The 14,188-nt window shown below is 44.7% G+C and overlaps 1 long non-coding RNA gene across 1 annotated transcript in view; it reads left to right on the forward strand.

Moving 5' to 3' along the window:
* The first annotated feature begins 434 nt into the window (after positions 1-434).
* The window catches only part of LOC138284402 (uncharacterized), a 186,230-nt gene continuing 172,476 nt past the window's right edge, over positions 435-14,188 (forward strand). Inside the window, exon 1 of the long non-coding RNA XR_011201393.1 lies at positions 435-595. This is a non-coding gene — a long non-coding RNA (uncharacterized lncRNA). The remainder of the gene's footprint in view (positions 596-14,188) is intronic.

The raw sequence follows: 14,188 nt of genomic DNA on the forward strand, positions 1-14,188 counted from the left end.
AAATACAAAATTACAATATAAACTTAAAATAAACAATAATCAATAACTAACAATATTTGTGTGTAAGACTATGACAAAGATTCACTGGCTGGCAGCACAAAATAGCTTCTTGGGCCTGGAGATCTGCCAGGAAAGGCTGATCTGTAAAAAGAACTTTCAAACCTACTCTTAAAGTCTAACATTTTCATCTACAAATAAAGAAGGACTGTATGACCTTTTGTGTTGAAAATTGCAGGTTACATAGAATGTCCCGCTCCACCCCAGTGATAAAAAAAGAAAATTCTGAAAAGCCAATGCAGAGTTATAATTGAGGGTCTGTTTTAACAGCATTTTAATAAGCTCCAACTCTCAGTAACTAATTATTGGTATGATGTTAGCTCAGTCAAAAATGTGGCTGTAAAAGGACGCCTCTGGGGGACAACACCCACCCTGTCTCAGAAGGTTTTTGTCTAGACACCGATACTCAAGCAAGACCAGAGTGTGAAGGCTGCTATGTTAACGGTGCTGTGGATGGTGGCCTATGTGGAAAGTCAAACCCAGGTGCCGGACGAACCAGTATTAGCACCACTAAAGCCCATTGCTGTAAATAAAGAAGGTGAGTTGGGAGCCTTTTCGTCTCAAGATGCATTAAACTATACTTGTATGAGTGCAGAGTTGCATTATCATTTACAAGACAAGCAGCAATTGAAGTGCTTTAAAAAAGTCTGCTTTCTGTGATACTGAGTGAAAGAGGGTGTCGTCCCTGAGTGTGGGGCAAAGCCAAACCCATTGCTAAAAAGAATAGCATACTCTGTAACTTTTGTTTGTCTTTCACTTTCAGGTAACTGCATATGCAATAATACAACCATGAATGAAAAATAAATTCAAGCTAAACTAATCAGTAGGAAATGCACTATTTTATATTAGGAAATCTGTATTGGTTAATGTAATCACTGCAGATGCCAGTGTGTGTAACCACAGAACCATAGTATAGGTCCTCCTTAGTGGGCCTAATGCTTGTGTAGTTGCTTTGTGGTCCAGGCTGTGGCAGAAAGCAATATGAATAGGCAAGTCATTATTTTAAACATGCATTAAGTGCACTATAGGACACACTGCCACAAAATGTGAAAAATGATTTTAGGTTTATGTTAAAAACTACCTCCGAAATATAGATTTTAGTAATATGCAGACTATACTTAGTGCCAACATTATTAATAACTCTCCATTAAAAGCATGCACTAATAACACCTTTAAAATACCTCTCAAAAAGAATGGCTATTTGTACTCTCTCCCATCCACTGCAGCTGAGGCATATCAACTGTCAGAGCTAACCCTCCTAGGCCTGCTGCATTTGAACAACAAGTACTGGTGAAGCTAATTGGTCTCGCCTATAGGATATCTATTGTCTTTGTCAATGTTTCTTTTTAGCCATGTTGTACAGTAGCACAACTGCTGTGCAGCATGGCTAAAAGAAACAAGGGAGGCTGGAACAGGATGGGAGGGGGAAGAAGGATGTGACATTATGGGCAGAACTGCAGTCCACAGAACTGGGGAACCAGATTTAAGTCTTCCTGTGAGCTCACCATCCTGATTCTGGGCATATAATTTAATCTCACTTTCCTTCAACAAATAAAGAATATAAAGTTGGGGAATATAATTGGTGCTAATTTGAAGTGCCAAAAAAATAGGTGACACCGTGGAATGTAAAAGGCTGATACCTTTGGGTCAATTTATAGAAAAAAAAGCCAAACAAAACAAATAATAGTATCTTAATCACAGTGCGAACAGAGGATTGGCACTAATTAACATTATTTAATCTGTTCTTGGTCCATGTGCTTGCAAACAAAAGGAAGTGACACCTCACATATTCTGCCAAACACTAAGGCAGCAAGAAAAGTGATAAAGATGCCAAAGAATGGTAAGTATTGGTCGGGCTGAAAGTCCCTTTTTCGTTTTTTTTCTTCTAAGCATAAGGTCGTGGCCATAGCAGCAGTGTTAGACTTTTCGTCCTTGGTGTGGTTTCCCCTAACTTTTTGCCTCTGTTTCCCAGGTTGTTGATGTGTGCTGGACTCTGTTTCTGCTGTTTTTGTTACTCTGGGCATTTTACCACTGGTATCCAGTGCTCAAGTACAAGTGCTCCTACATAAAATGTGTATGTAATTGGCTTTCAATGATTGGCATATTTGATTTACTGGTAAGTCCCTAGTACAGTGCACTAGAGGTGCCAGGGGCCTGTAAATCAAATGCTACTACTGGGTCTGCAGCCCTGGTTGTGCCACCCACATTAGTAGCCCTGTAAACATGGCTCAGTCCTGCCACTGCAGTGTCTGTGTGTGCAGATTTTAACTGCCAATTTGACTTGGCAAGAATACCCACTGGCCAGGCCAAAAACCTTCCCTTTTCTTACATGTAAGTCAACCCTAAGGTAGGCCCTAGGTAGCCCCATGGGCAGGGTGCAGTGCATGTTTAAGGTAGGACATATAGGGCCTGATTCTAACTTTGGAGGACGGTGTTAAACCGTCCCAAAAGTGGCGGATATACCACCTACCGTATTACGAGTTCCATAGGATATAATGGACTCGTAATACGGTAGGTGGTATATCCGCCACTTTTGGGACGGTTTAACACCGTCCTCCAAAGTTAGAATCAGGCCCATAGTAATGTGTTTTATATGTCCTGACGGTGAAATACTGCTAAATTTGTTTTTCACTGTTGCAAGGCCTTTCCCTCTCATAGGTTAACATGGGGGCTACATTTAAATATGATGATTAAAGTGGAGATTCCCTTTGGGAGCAGATAGGCATGTGGACTTTGGGGTCTCTGAGCTCACAACTTAAAAGTACATCTTTTAGTAAAGTTGATTTTAAGATTGTGTGTTTGAAAATGCCACTTTTAGAAACTGAACATTTTCTTGCTTAAACTATTTCTGTGACTCTGCCTGTTTGTGGATTCCATGTCTGGGTCCGTTTGACTGTTGGGCTGGTTGCACCTCTCTCTATACAGTGGCACAAAGGGAGCTGGGGTGTAGTCTGCATTTCCTGATGAGCCATCTGTGCTAGGGGGGTGGGGGGCGAGTGGTCACTCACACCTGAAAGGGTTGTGCCTGCCCTCACACAATGCAGTCTCCAACCTCCTGGTGTGTGTCTGGGGCCTGGCCTGGGCAAGGCAGGATTTGACAAACAAGAGAGACTTTCCTTTGAAGTAGGCTTACTTCAAAGGGCAAAATGGGTATAAGAAGGGCACCCAAAACCACAGACTGTAGAACACTTCTGGAAACCAAGCGGAACCTCTGCCTGGAGAAGAACTGAGGAAGAAGAGCTGCCCTGCCTGTGACTGTGCTTTGTGGAGCTATCCTGCCGTTGCTGCTTCTGCCTATGCTAGAGGACAAAGACTGGACTTTGTGCTGCCTTCCTCATTGTGAAGATCTCCAAGGGATTGATTTAGAGCTTGCCTCCTGTTGTTTGAAGTCTCAGGGACAGCAAAGAATTCTCTCTGCCAGCACCTGGAGCCTCTGGAGAGACTCCTACTCTGCCAAGTGGTGCCCATCCAGTTCCTGGGACCCTGAAAAGAGAATCTGGCAACCCAAGAGTGAGAAATCAGACTGCCCTGCGGGGAAAAGATTGGCACAACTCCGATCTGCGGCTGAAAAAGCACAGCCCCGCCGGCTTCGTGGCTGAAATCGAACCTCGCCTGCATCATGACTGGAAGATCGACGCCCGTGGCTAGATAAACAGCATGCAGCATCGCTGACCGAGGCTGGTGAGATTGCAACCCGCGCTGCGTGGTTTTCGGACCATCTTACAGCTGAATTTCTGACGCAAACACCGCTGGATGTATAAAAATGATGCAAGGCCTGCACGGACCTGAGAGTGCTGACTGGATTGATTCATTGCTCTCTTGCAGAGAGAAGAAACGACGCACGCGAACCGACTAAAGGAGAAACGATACAAGGTGTCGCTCGTGAGTTAAATCGACGCATTGCAAGCCCTTTTTGACACACACTCACCCATGCAGGATTATTTTTGATGCGCCCAAGGTACATTTTCATTTTACATTTTACATTTTCACGCTAACAGCGTTAGTGTTGTGTTTAAAATTACATGAAGACTCTTTTTGCATTTTTAGTGATAACTTGACTTTTGTATTGTGGATTTTTGTCGTTTTGTTTAGAAAAATATTCTCTAATTTTCTAAACCAATGTTGTGTCATTTTGTAGTGTTTTCATTAAGTTACTGTGTGTGTTGGTACAAATACTTTACACCTAGCACTCTGCCAAGCTACCAAGGGGGTAAGCAGTGGTTAGCTGAGGGTGGTTCTCTTTTACCCTGAATAGAGTGAGGGTCCTTGCTTGGACAGGGAGTAACCTGGCTTCCAACCAAAGACTCAATTTCTAACAGCCCTTAAATGGATTGTCTACTTCCTGACAGGACATACTCAGAGCATCAGACTACCTCCCTTCACTTCCCATGAACATCATATGCAGTGTACACCAAGGATCATTTCTCAGATCCACGCTGTTGAATACCTACATGACCCCACCCCTCACCGACATCGTGAGATCCCACGGTCTCAACATCACATCCTACACAGACAATACACAGCTCATCCTCTCCCTCACCGAAGACCCCCCCACTACAGGTCAAACTTCTGCAATGCCATGACCAACATAGCCAACTGGATGTGAGAAAACGTCCCCAGACTCATCTCCAACAAAACAGAAGTATTGATATTCAGGAGACACACATCCACATGGGACCACAACTGGTGGCCAGCAGAACTCCAATCCACTTCCATCACAACAGACCATGCACACAACCTCAACATCATCCTCGACAGACCATAAAGCGACATATCAACACAGTCACCTCTTCCTGCTTCCACACTCTCCTCATCTGCTGCAGAATCCTCAGATGGATCCCAGTCAACACCAGGAAATCTCTTACCCAGGCCCTTTTCACAAGCCGCCTAGACTACAGAAACGCACTCTACTCTGGCATTGCCACCCAACTCCTCAAGAGACTCCAGATCACACAGAACATGGCTGCTAGACTCGTCCTGGCCCTCGTCAAATGGGAGCATATCACCCCTCACCTCAGAGACCTGTAGGAAGGAAGCTCACCTGATCAATGTCCTTCAGTGCAGCTGTAAGGAGTTCACACAGTCTGTCACTGCAATCCATACAGTCCTTTGGCATACTGTACAGGGATATCCCACCTCTCTTAGCAATCCATACTAACCTTCAGTGCACTTGTAACGAGGGCACCCAGCCTGTCTACGAAATCCATACTCTTCTGCATCACACCTGCAATGAAGGTGCCCTGCAAGTCTCTGCAATCCATACTATCCTTCGCCTCACCTGTAATGAGGGCACTCAGCCCGTCTATGCAATCTACGCTGTATTTTAGTGCACCTGTAATGAGGACGCCCAGCACATCTCTATATTGCATACTATCCATTGGCATCTATGAGAGGAATAAACGGTTCCCTCATGTCAGTCCATACTTTCCTATGAAAGGCGTGAGACAGAAATCTGTGAGATAACAAAGGGCAAAAGAAGACATTTTAGAATATTGAGACCTGTAACTTGGGAAGAGACATGATGGAATAGATACATAAATGTGTGTTGGTGAGTCCAATAATGAATCATAACTATCATTGGATTTTAAAAGACCCAATATGAACTCTGGAGATATGTTGTGGGGGGCTGTGGAGAAATTTTTTATATGGCAGTACCGCATGTGCATTGTGCCCTACTTCTTTTGTAGACTTGGTGACACAAAACCCCTGCAAAGATCAGACTAAATGTGAATTGATCAGTTGGACAAATATGAGTTTAATATAGGAAAAATAAACAACTATTCTATTTCTAAAGCAAAGGGAATTAAAAACAATGCATGTTCCTAAATTAATTGACGTCATTTTGATCAACACCATTACTAATAGTTCTGAGAGTAAGAGCGTCAGAAATACAAACCTACACGAACAACTTACCATTGGTTTCTACCTAACGTAATGAATCTTTGAAATGGAAGGGCGTCTAATATTGTGAGAGACTTCTCAGAAGATGACACTCAATCAAAACATTTATTCTGGACATCTACCAAGACTAATATTTTGACACCACAAAACATACATTAAGCGATACACCACAATAAGTACAAAATAGCAATGATTAGTCCGCTGACAGCGATAATTTTTCCCCGCCTCAAATACCTGTAAAAATGCACAGATATATCTGTAGGATATATAAGAAATCTAATACATAATTGTGTTTTTATTTTACTGCTCTTAATGCACACATACCAAGCAAGGGCACAGCTGTAATAATTTAGATACTGTTAAAGTGAGCCAAAAACTACTTTTTGCTTCATGCATAATGATATTTCAATGCCAATTTCATCGCCAGAAAAGCCAGAACTAAATGACAGACATTATAAAGTGTAAGAGCCTGGGGAATGGGCATTGACCTGTGTCTTTGAAGAGAGGAACCCAGTGAAATCCGAAATTTAAATGTTTATCCAGGGGCTCTCTTCTGTTGAATAAGTACTTATCTATTTATGTCTCTTCTACACAGGACATGTGCTGTGAGATATATTGTTTAGAATTTAGTGGGCTTACAATTTGCCTGAAGCACACCATTAGCTGTTTTCATTGTCACTCTCATTTGAAAACATTTGATTGCTGAGCTCCCATAAGCTTCCTTTCCTTCGTTGTGTTACCTCCTCTCTGGGGTATGTACCAACAACTTGTGTTCTTCATCATCTTAGTTTCTCCTTGTCATTTTGCAACACACTATTTTTGTTGTTTTATAAACATTTCCAAATAATTCCTGGGCGTGCATTGTGCTTTACTACTTTAAAAAAAGACATAAGGCTTCTTATTTATTTTACTTTCACTATATATGCTGTCTGTATTGAGGCTTTAGTTACTTACAGCCACAAATGTACTACTCTATGACACTTTGCTCTATGCTATTCCACTCTATATCGTCCTACACTATTCTACTCTAGGCCACTCTATTCTATGCGACTCCACTGTCCTCTATGGAAGTCTACTGCATTCTACTATATGCCATTCTACTCTATGCTACTCTATTCCATGCCACTCCACTCTATTCAACTCTACTCCACCCAGTGTCATTCTATGGCACCATATGCCACTGTGCAGTAGGCCACTACTCTACACCACTCTACTCTACGCCGCTGAACTCCATGCCACTCTATGGAATTGCAGTCTACTCCATGGCACTCTAATTTAGATAACTTCATGCCATTCTATGCCACTCTGCTTTACAACACTCTAAGCCATGATTCTTTACTCCACTCTGCTCCATGCCACCATCTCCCTTACCACACTATGCCTATCTACTCTGTCACTCAACTCTACGCTACTCAAATCTACACTATTCATCTCTTCACACCTGTACTTTATGCTACTCCACTCTACACCACTCTGTTCTATGCCACTCTGCTCTACTCCACCCCAACCCACTCTACACCATCTCTACCGTATGTCACTCCACTCTACAATACACTAGGCCATTCACCTCTTGCCACTCCATTACAATCTATGCCTTTCTACTCAACTCTATTCCATTCTATGCTACTCTCCTCTATGCCCACTCTGCTCTTCACCAATCCATGCCACTCCACTCCACATAATGCCACTCTACGGCACACTATGACACTCCAGACTATGCCACTCTACTCCTCACCATTTTACTCGACACCACTCTATGTTATTCGATTCTATGCCATTCTATTTCACTCCACTCTACTCCACGTTAATCTACTCCACATCACCTCTCTCTAGCTCTCTATCCTTTGTACTCTACTCCACTGTACTTTACTCTACTCCACTCTATGCCCCTCTACTCCCTGCCACTCTACCTTACACCACTCACTCTACAGAACTCTACTCTACACCACTCCACTCCATACCACTTCACTCTATGCCATGCCACTCCATACATTGCTACTGTACAGCACTGTACTCTATTCCACACTACTGTACACCACTCCACTCTGCACCGTTCTACTCCATGCCACTCCACCCCATGGGACTTTCCTCTACATGATGCTACTTTATGCCACTCTAAACCACTCTACAGCACTCCATTCTATGCAACTCTGCTCCGCACCTCTACTCTACTCCATGCTACTATACATACTCTATTCAAAGCCACTCTATGCCACTCTTCTCTATGTCACACTACTCCATTCCACTCCACTCAACTCCACCAGGCTCTATGCCACTTTTCTGTACACAACACTATTCTACTCCACTCTACACCACTCCACCCTTTGCCACTGTTTGCCATTCTATGCCACTCTACTCTATGCCATTCTACTCAACCCAACTCTACTCTATTGCAACTTTACTCCATGACACAAAACTCCACACTCTACTCTATTACACTCTGCCGCATTACACTTCACACCACTCTACTGAACACCACTCTACTCCGCTCTACCCCACTCTATTCTACTCTACTATATGCCATTCTACTCTACTTTACTCTACTCTCCTGTACACCACTCTATGCCACTCCATTCTATACCAATATAATATACAAAGTTATACGCCACTGTACCCCACTCTACTCAACGGCACTTTATTCTATGGCACCCCCCTCAATCGCACTCCACTTTATACCAATCTAATATTTGCCTCAACACCACTCTATTGTATGCCACTATATACCACTCCACCCCAGTCTATGTAAACCTATGCCGCTCCACTCTATGAAACTCCACTCTGCACCACTCCACACTACACTACTCCACTCTACACAATGCAACTCTATGGCATTCTTTTCTATGCCACTCTAAGCCACTGTACACCACTCCACTCTACGCCACTTCACTCAAAACTACCTCACTCTATGCCACTGCACTCCACTCTACACCACTCCACTTTATGCCACTCTACACCATTTCATTCCCATCCACTCTACATCACTCTACACAACTCTGTTCTATGCCACTCTACTCTACACAACTCCTCCATGCCACTCTACTCTACACCACTATATGCCATTCTACTCTAGTCTGTGCCATGCCACTCTGTGCCACTCTACTCTACTCTATGCCACTGTACTCTATACCACTCTACTGCATGTCACTCTACTGTAGACCACTCCACTCTGTGCCACTCTACACAATGCCACTCTACTCCACGCCTTTGTGTGCTGCTCAACTCTAGGCCAGTCTCCTCCATGCTTCTCTGCAACACTCTATGTCATTCCATACCACTCTATGCTACTCTACACCACTCAATGCCATCCCACTGTACTTCACTCCACCCTATGACACTTTACTCCACTTTCCTCTACACCACTCTCCTGTAGGCTACTCTACTCTATGCCATGCCACTAACTCTTTCCCAAGCTGAATAGCAGCCATGCTTCTGCTCAACATGTCTCAAAAACATTGATTAAAACTTTTATTTTATTGGCATTTCAACTTAAGCAGGCATAACATGATATGTTTTTTTTACTCAGAGCTAATTTTTGCAGTTGTACAAGTAAACAGAGGTGAAGCTTACAGCTTTGTTGAGCCTTATGCATTACTTGTTGTGTTTGCATTATCGTCAAAGAATATCACTCCTCCGTTGGGGTACTGGTATTAGTTAATTGTTCAGCTGAACTGTTTAGGTACCATGGTTGGGGGCAGCGAAGATATAAGTAAGCATGCCATTTATGACCAGTGTACAGTTTTCCAACAGGTAAATATACATGCCATATAAGGATTACTAATCAACTTCACTAGTTTAGTTATGAAAAACCAAAAAATAAACCCAACAGTAAAGGAATCTGGTAATTTGTCCGTGGCCTATGTATATGTGCAAACAATCAGTTTAACAACATCAAAGTTATGTTACATCATTTATGCAGTATCTTTGCATCAGTCCGTGAGGATAGTTCCCTAAGTGAGTGTGTGTAGCGGAGGCAGCAGTTTGTTCATGTGTCAATTTCATTGAGGTCCTTTAGTTGTCCCAGGGGCGCCCGTCCCGCATACCATTCCTATTAAATTGTCGTATTGCTCCCTGCATCACTTCCCGAGTCTGACTCTACTCTCGCAGCAGTGTTTTCCCAGCTATCAGTGACCTCCGTCCACAGCAAGACTAGCGGTCTGTTCCTCATCCCCTTGCTTCCTTCCCTTCTCAGAGCTCTCTCCTCCGCCCTCCCCCATCTCACTACATCTAGTGTCCAGGCTAGTAAGCTGGGTCCCTTATCATGTTTGCATACCATCGACACTCTTCACTTAGCCAGCACCAGGGCCAGGTCAGCAAACCTGTTACCAAATTTTTGGGGGCGTGGCTTAGCAATTAACCCCCGGAGACATGTCTCTATTGTGGTCTCTAGTCGTCTATTCAGCACATGGTTAATTTTTTTTATGACCCCTTCCCAGAATTCTTGCAGCTGTGGGAATCCCCATGTCATATGACCGAATCCCACATCGGGTAAGTGGCACCGTGGGCAACCTATATCACTTCCCCCATAGATGAGCCTCATCTGATGAGGGGTATGGTAAGTCCTCTGAGTGTAGATATATTGTATATATTTTAGTCGGGTGTTTCGAGAGACTGAGGGTGCATATGCCAGCATTCTGCTCCAATCTGTGTCGGTGAAGGGCCTGTTCAAGTCCATCTCCCGCTTAGCCCGGAGAGCATCTAGCGGGTTATGTACCATTGCCAATAGTGCCTTATAGAGCCAGGAGACCAAGTGTGAACCCTCATCAATAGACAGCATAGTTTGTAGGACCTTGTGTGTAGGTGGTTCACCCTCTATGTCTCTCCAGAGGTCCTAGATAGACCCCACCATCATCTCATAAGCAAGAACCTGCCCACGAGGCAATCCGGTCTGGTCCACAAGATCCCTAAACAGGAACAACATTCCCTGGTTATTCAGCATGCCTAGTGTATGCAAGTCTGTGGACGTTCAGCAGTCAAGTTGTCTTTTTGTCAAGCGGGAGGGTTGGTCTCCATGAGGGATTCTCGCCAATGGCATAGCTGGTGCATAGGGTACCTCTGTTTTTGTTCTTCTGAGATGATTGTTGTCAGCAACATTCCAAGCCTAGGGCCCTCTGGTTTAGGTGCAATAAGCCTGGCCACCAGTCCACTACTACTGGGGTTCCCCGTCTACTGTCAGTTTGATAAGCCCTACCCTATTGAGCCATCGCACAGGCCATTGCAACTGAGCCTCAAGAAAATAAAGCTCAAAGTCCGGGACTCCAAGCCCTCCAGCGTCATGAGGTCGGTGTAGAGTGGCCAGGGCCACTCGCTGCTGTCCACCATCCCATAGTAATTCCCTGACTAGTGCGTCTAATGGACGAAACCAAGAGGCCGGCAGGGTAATGGGCAGGTTGGTAAAGTATTACAGCAGCCTGGGAAGCATCACTATTTTAATGAGAGATACCAGAGCCATAATTGGCAAGCGCCAGAAGGCGACGTTGGACAACAATGCTCAGATTACTTTTCCCAAGTTGCCCTCCCTGAGATCCTGCAACTCATGATAGATCTGGATGCCCAGATAGCAGAAGGTAAGTGGAACCCAAGTGACCTCCTCAGAGCAAGAAGGCGGACGACTCATTCCATGAATCATCAGAAAGACACAAGTCTTTCTTTTATTTAATCGAAAGCCAGAACAGGCACCAAATTCGTCCAGCAATTGGAACACTTGAGGCAGCATTGCCAGACCATTTTTAAGGTAAATAAGGTCATTTGCGTATTAGGAAATTATGTGAAATTGTTCCGGAGTCTCGCCAGCAGTGGTTCCATGACGATTGCGAACAGCAATGGCTATAAGGGACATCCCTGTCTGGTTCCTCTGTGTATGACATAGCTACAGGAGATTGTCCGTCCTGTCTTGACACACGCAGTAGGGTTAATGTAAAGTAACCTAACATAATTGCCCCAGGCATCACCCATACCCATCTTTGGCATAGTAGCCCCAAGAAAATCCGAGCTCACTGTGTTAAAGGCTTTTTCAAGATCCACCAACACTATCATTGCCGCCTGATCAGGAGGATAAAAATCATCGTAAAGCAGGGAGTACAGTCTACTGAGGTTATTGGAGGAGCCACGGGTTTGAATTAACCCATTCTGGTCCTCGTGTATGAGGTTATTCATATGGGGTAGCAATCTCACAGCAAGTGCCTTACTGAGGATTTTAAAATCAGTGTTAAGCATGGACAAGGACTGTAAGTCAGTAACCCTCCTATCAACTTGCTTAGATTTGAGCAAAGGGATCACCATGGCCTCTCTGGTTGTGGCCAACAATATCATGTTCTCACAGGCTTCGAGGTACAACTCATCCAGCCTTGGAGCCAGGATGTCATAGCCCATTTGATAGAACTCTGAGGGTAAGCCACCAGAGCCCGGGTTTTTACCCATTGCTAATATCTGGCTGTCTTGAGCTCTCCCACTGTTATTCGCATACTCAACACATCTCTATCCGCATCAGAGAGGACAAGCCGAGGCAATGCGGACAAGAAAAGAAGTGCTCCCTCTTGTCGGATAAGTCCACTCAGAAGGGACCATACAAAGATTTATAATAAGCTGTGAACTCATCACTGATCTGGGTTGGTGCATAGATAGTGTCACCCTGCCTGGTCATCAGACAAGTAAACAGTCCCTCCAGCCTTTAGGGAGTACCAACCAAGCCAGTAGCCTCCCCGCCTTTCCTTCTTCCTCATGCACTTTGTCTATATATGTCTTGTAGTCGTGACACCTAAGACGTTCTAACGCCGTCTGATATTTCTCCCTGACCTCCAATAATGTTGCCTGTGTTTCTGTGGTGCCATCCAGGTCATTATCATGTCGATGTAAGTCATCCTCCAAGCGCGCAGTGTCCCGTTCAAGGTCTCGTCTGATACCCACAGTATGCCCGAGGCAATGACCCTGCACTACCACGTTTAGGGCCTCCCATATGATGCCTCTACTGGATGCTGACCCGGGGTTCAACGTCAAGTACTCTGTCAACCTGTGGAGCAGCGCTGTGCGATAGACATCATCCTCTAACACTGCAGGTTGCAAGCACCAAGTAGGGGTGGGTTGGTGAGTCTCCATCGTGGTCAGGTGAATCAACAGCGGGCTATGATCGGACATAGTCTGGCCTAAGTATTCTGAGTGTGTAACCGTACCACTAAGAGAGGGTGAACAAAGGATTCTATCTATTCTGGTGTGCACGTGGTAGAGGTGTGAGTAATAAGAGTAGTCCCTACGCAAAGGGTTCTGAAGGCGCCAGATATCTACCAGTTCCCAATGGAAGATCCAGGTCGACATACCCGATGCCACTCTAATAGTTGCTGCTCCTCGGAGTGGTGGGGTTGCACAGTCTAGATCGGGGTCTGACACTCCATTAATATCCTCCTCAAGTAGAAATGGAACTTTAGTAAAGTGTGCTAGCCGGGCAGATAATGAGTGTAGGAACAGGAACTGGTCCTGGTTCGGGGCATAAACACTACCATAAAGTCGCCCCTCTACAAAAACATAACAGCCCTCCTTATCTGCATCAATTGTAGTGGCCTAATATCGTACTCTGACTTTTACCCATATTGCCGCTCCACTTGCATTTGCTGAGTATGTAGTTGCAAACAGTTGCCCTCTCTAACACCTTTGAAGGCGATCTGTTTCCACCGGAATGAGGTGTGATTCCTGCAACATGGCAATATGTAGCCGCCTACGTTTCATACATGAAAGTATCTTGTGGCATTTTGCTATCAAACCTATGCCCTGGACATTTCAAGACATTATTTTAGAAGACCGGTGAGTCGCAGCCATACCATGGAAGAGAATTATCAGGGAAAATGTAGCTCCCCTCTTCACAGTTCCCCACAGGGCACTCCAATAGTGCATTACAACTTTCTAAGTGACCACGGGCTAGAACAAGCAATACAAACAACCCTCAACTCCCCATCCCAAGAGCAGACAAGCAGCTGCTGACCACCCAAACCATAGTAACCATTATATAAACATGTTGTATCATCATTCAAATGGACTATCTGGTGGTTGATCTGGGGGCCGGCACCAGGAGCAAAAGAGCGATTTGCTTGAGCCCCAGCCTGCCCACAGCGCAGTTTATGAACCCATCAGGGCTGAAGATGGGTAGTGCTCCCATGGATTCAGACAACGTTATCTAACGTTTGAGGTGTCACCTGGGGGAGCACCTCCATCACACTGACCGCGGAGTCAATATCGGAGGAGT

The sequence above is a fragment of the Pleurodeles waltl genome, chromosome 3_1 (assembly GCF_031143425.1).
Source record: "Pleurodeles waltl isolate 20211129_DDA chromosome 3_1, aPleWal1.hap1.20221129, whole genome shotgun sequence".
Classification (NCBI taxonomy): domain Eukaryota; kingdom Metazoa; phylum Chordata; class Amphibia; order Caudata; family Salamandridae; genus Pleurodeles; species Pleurodeles waltl.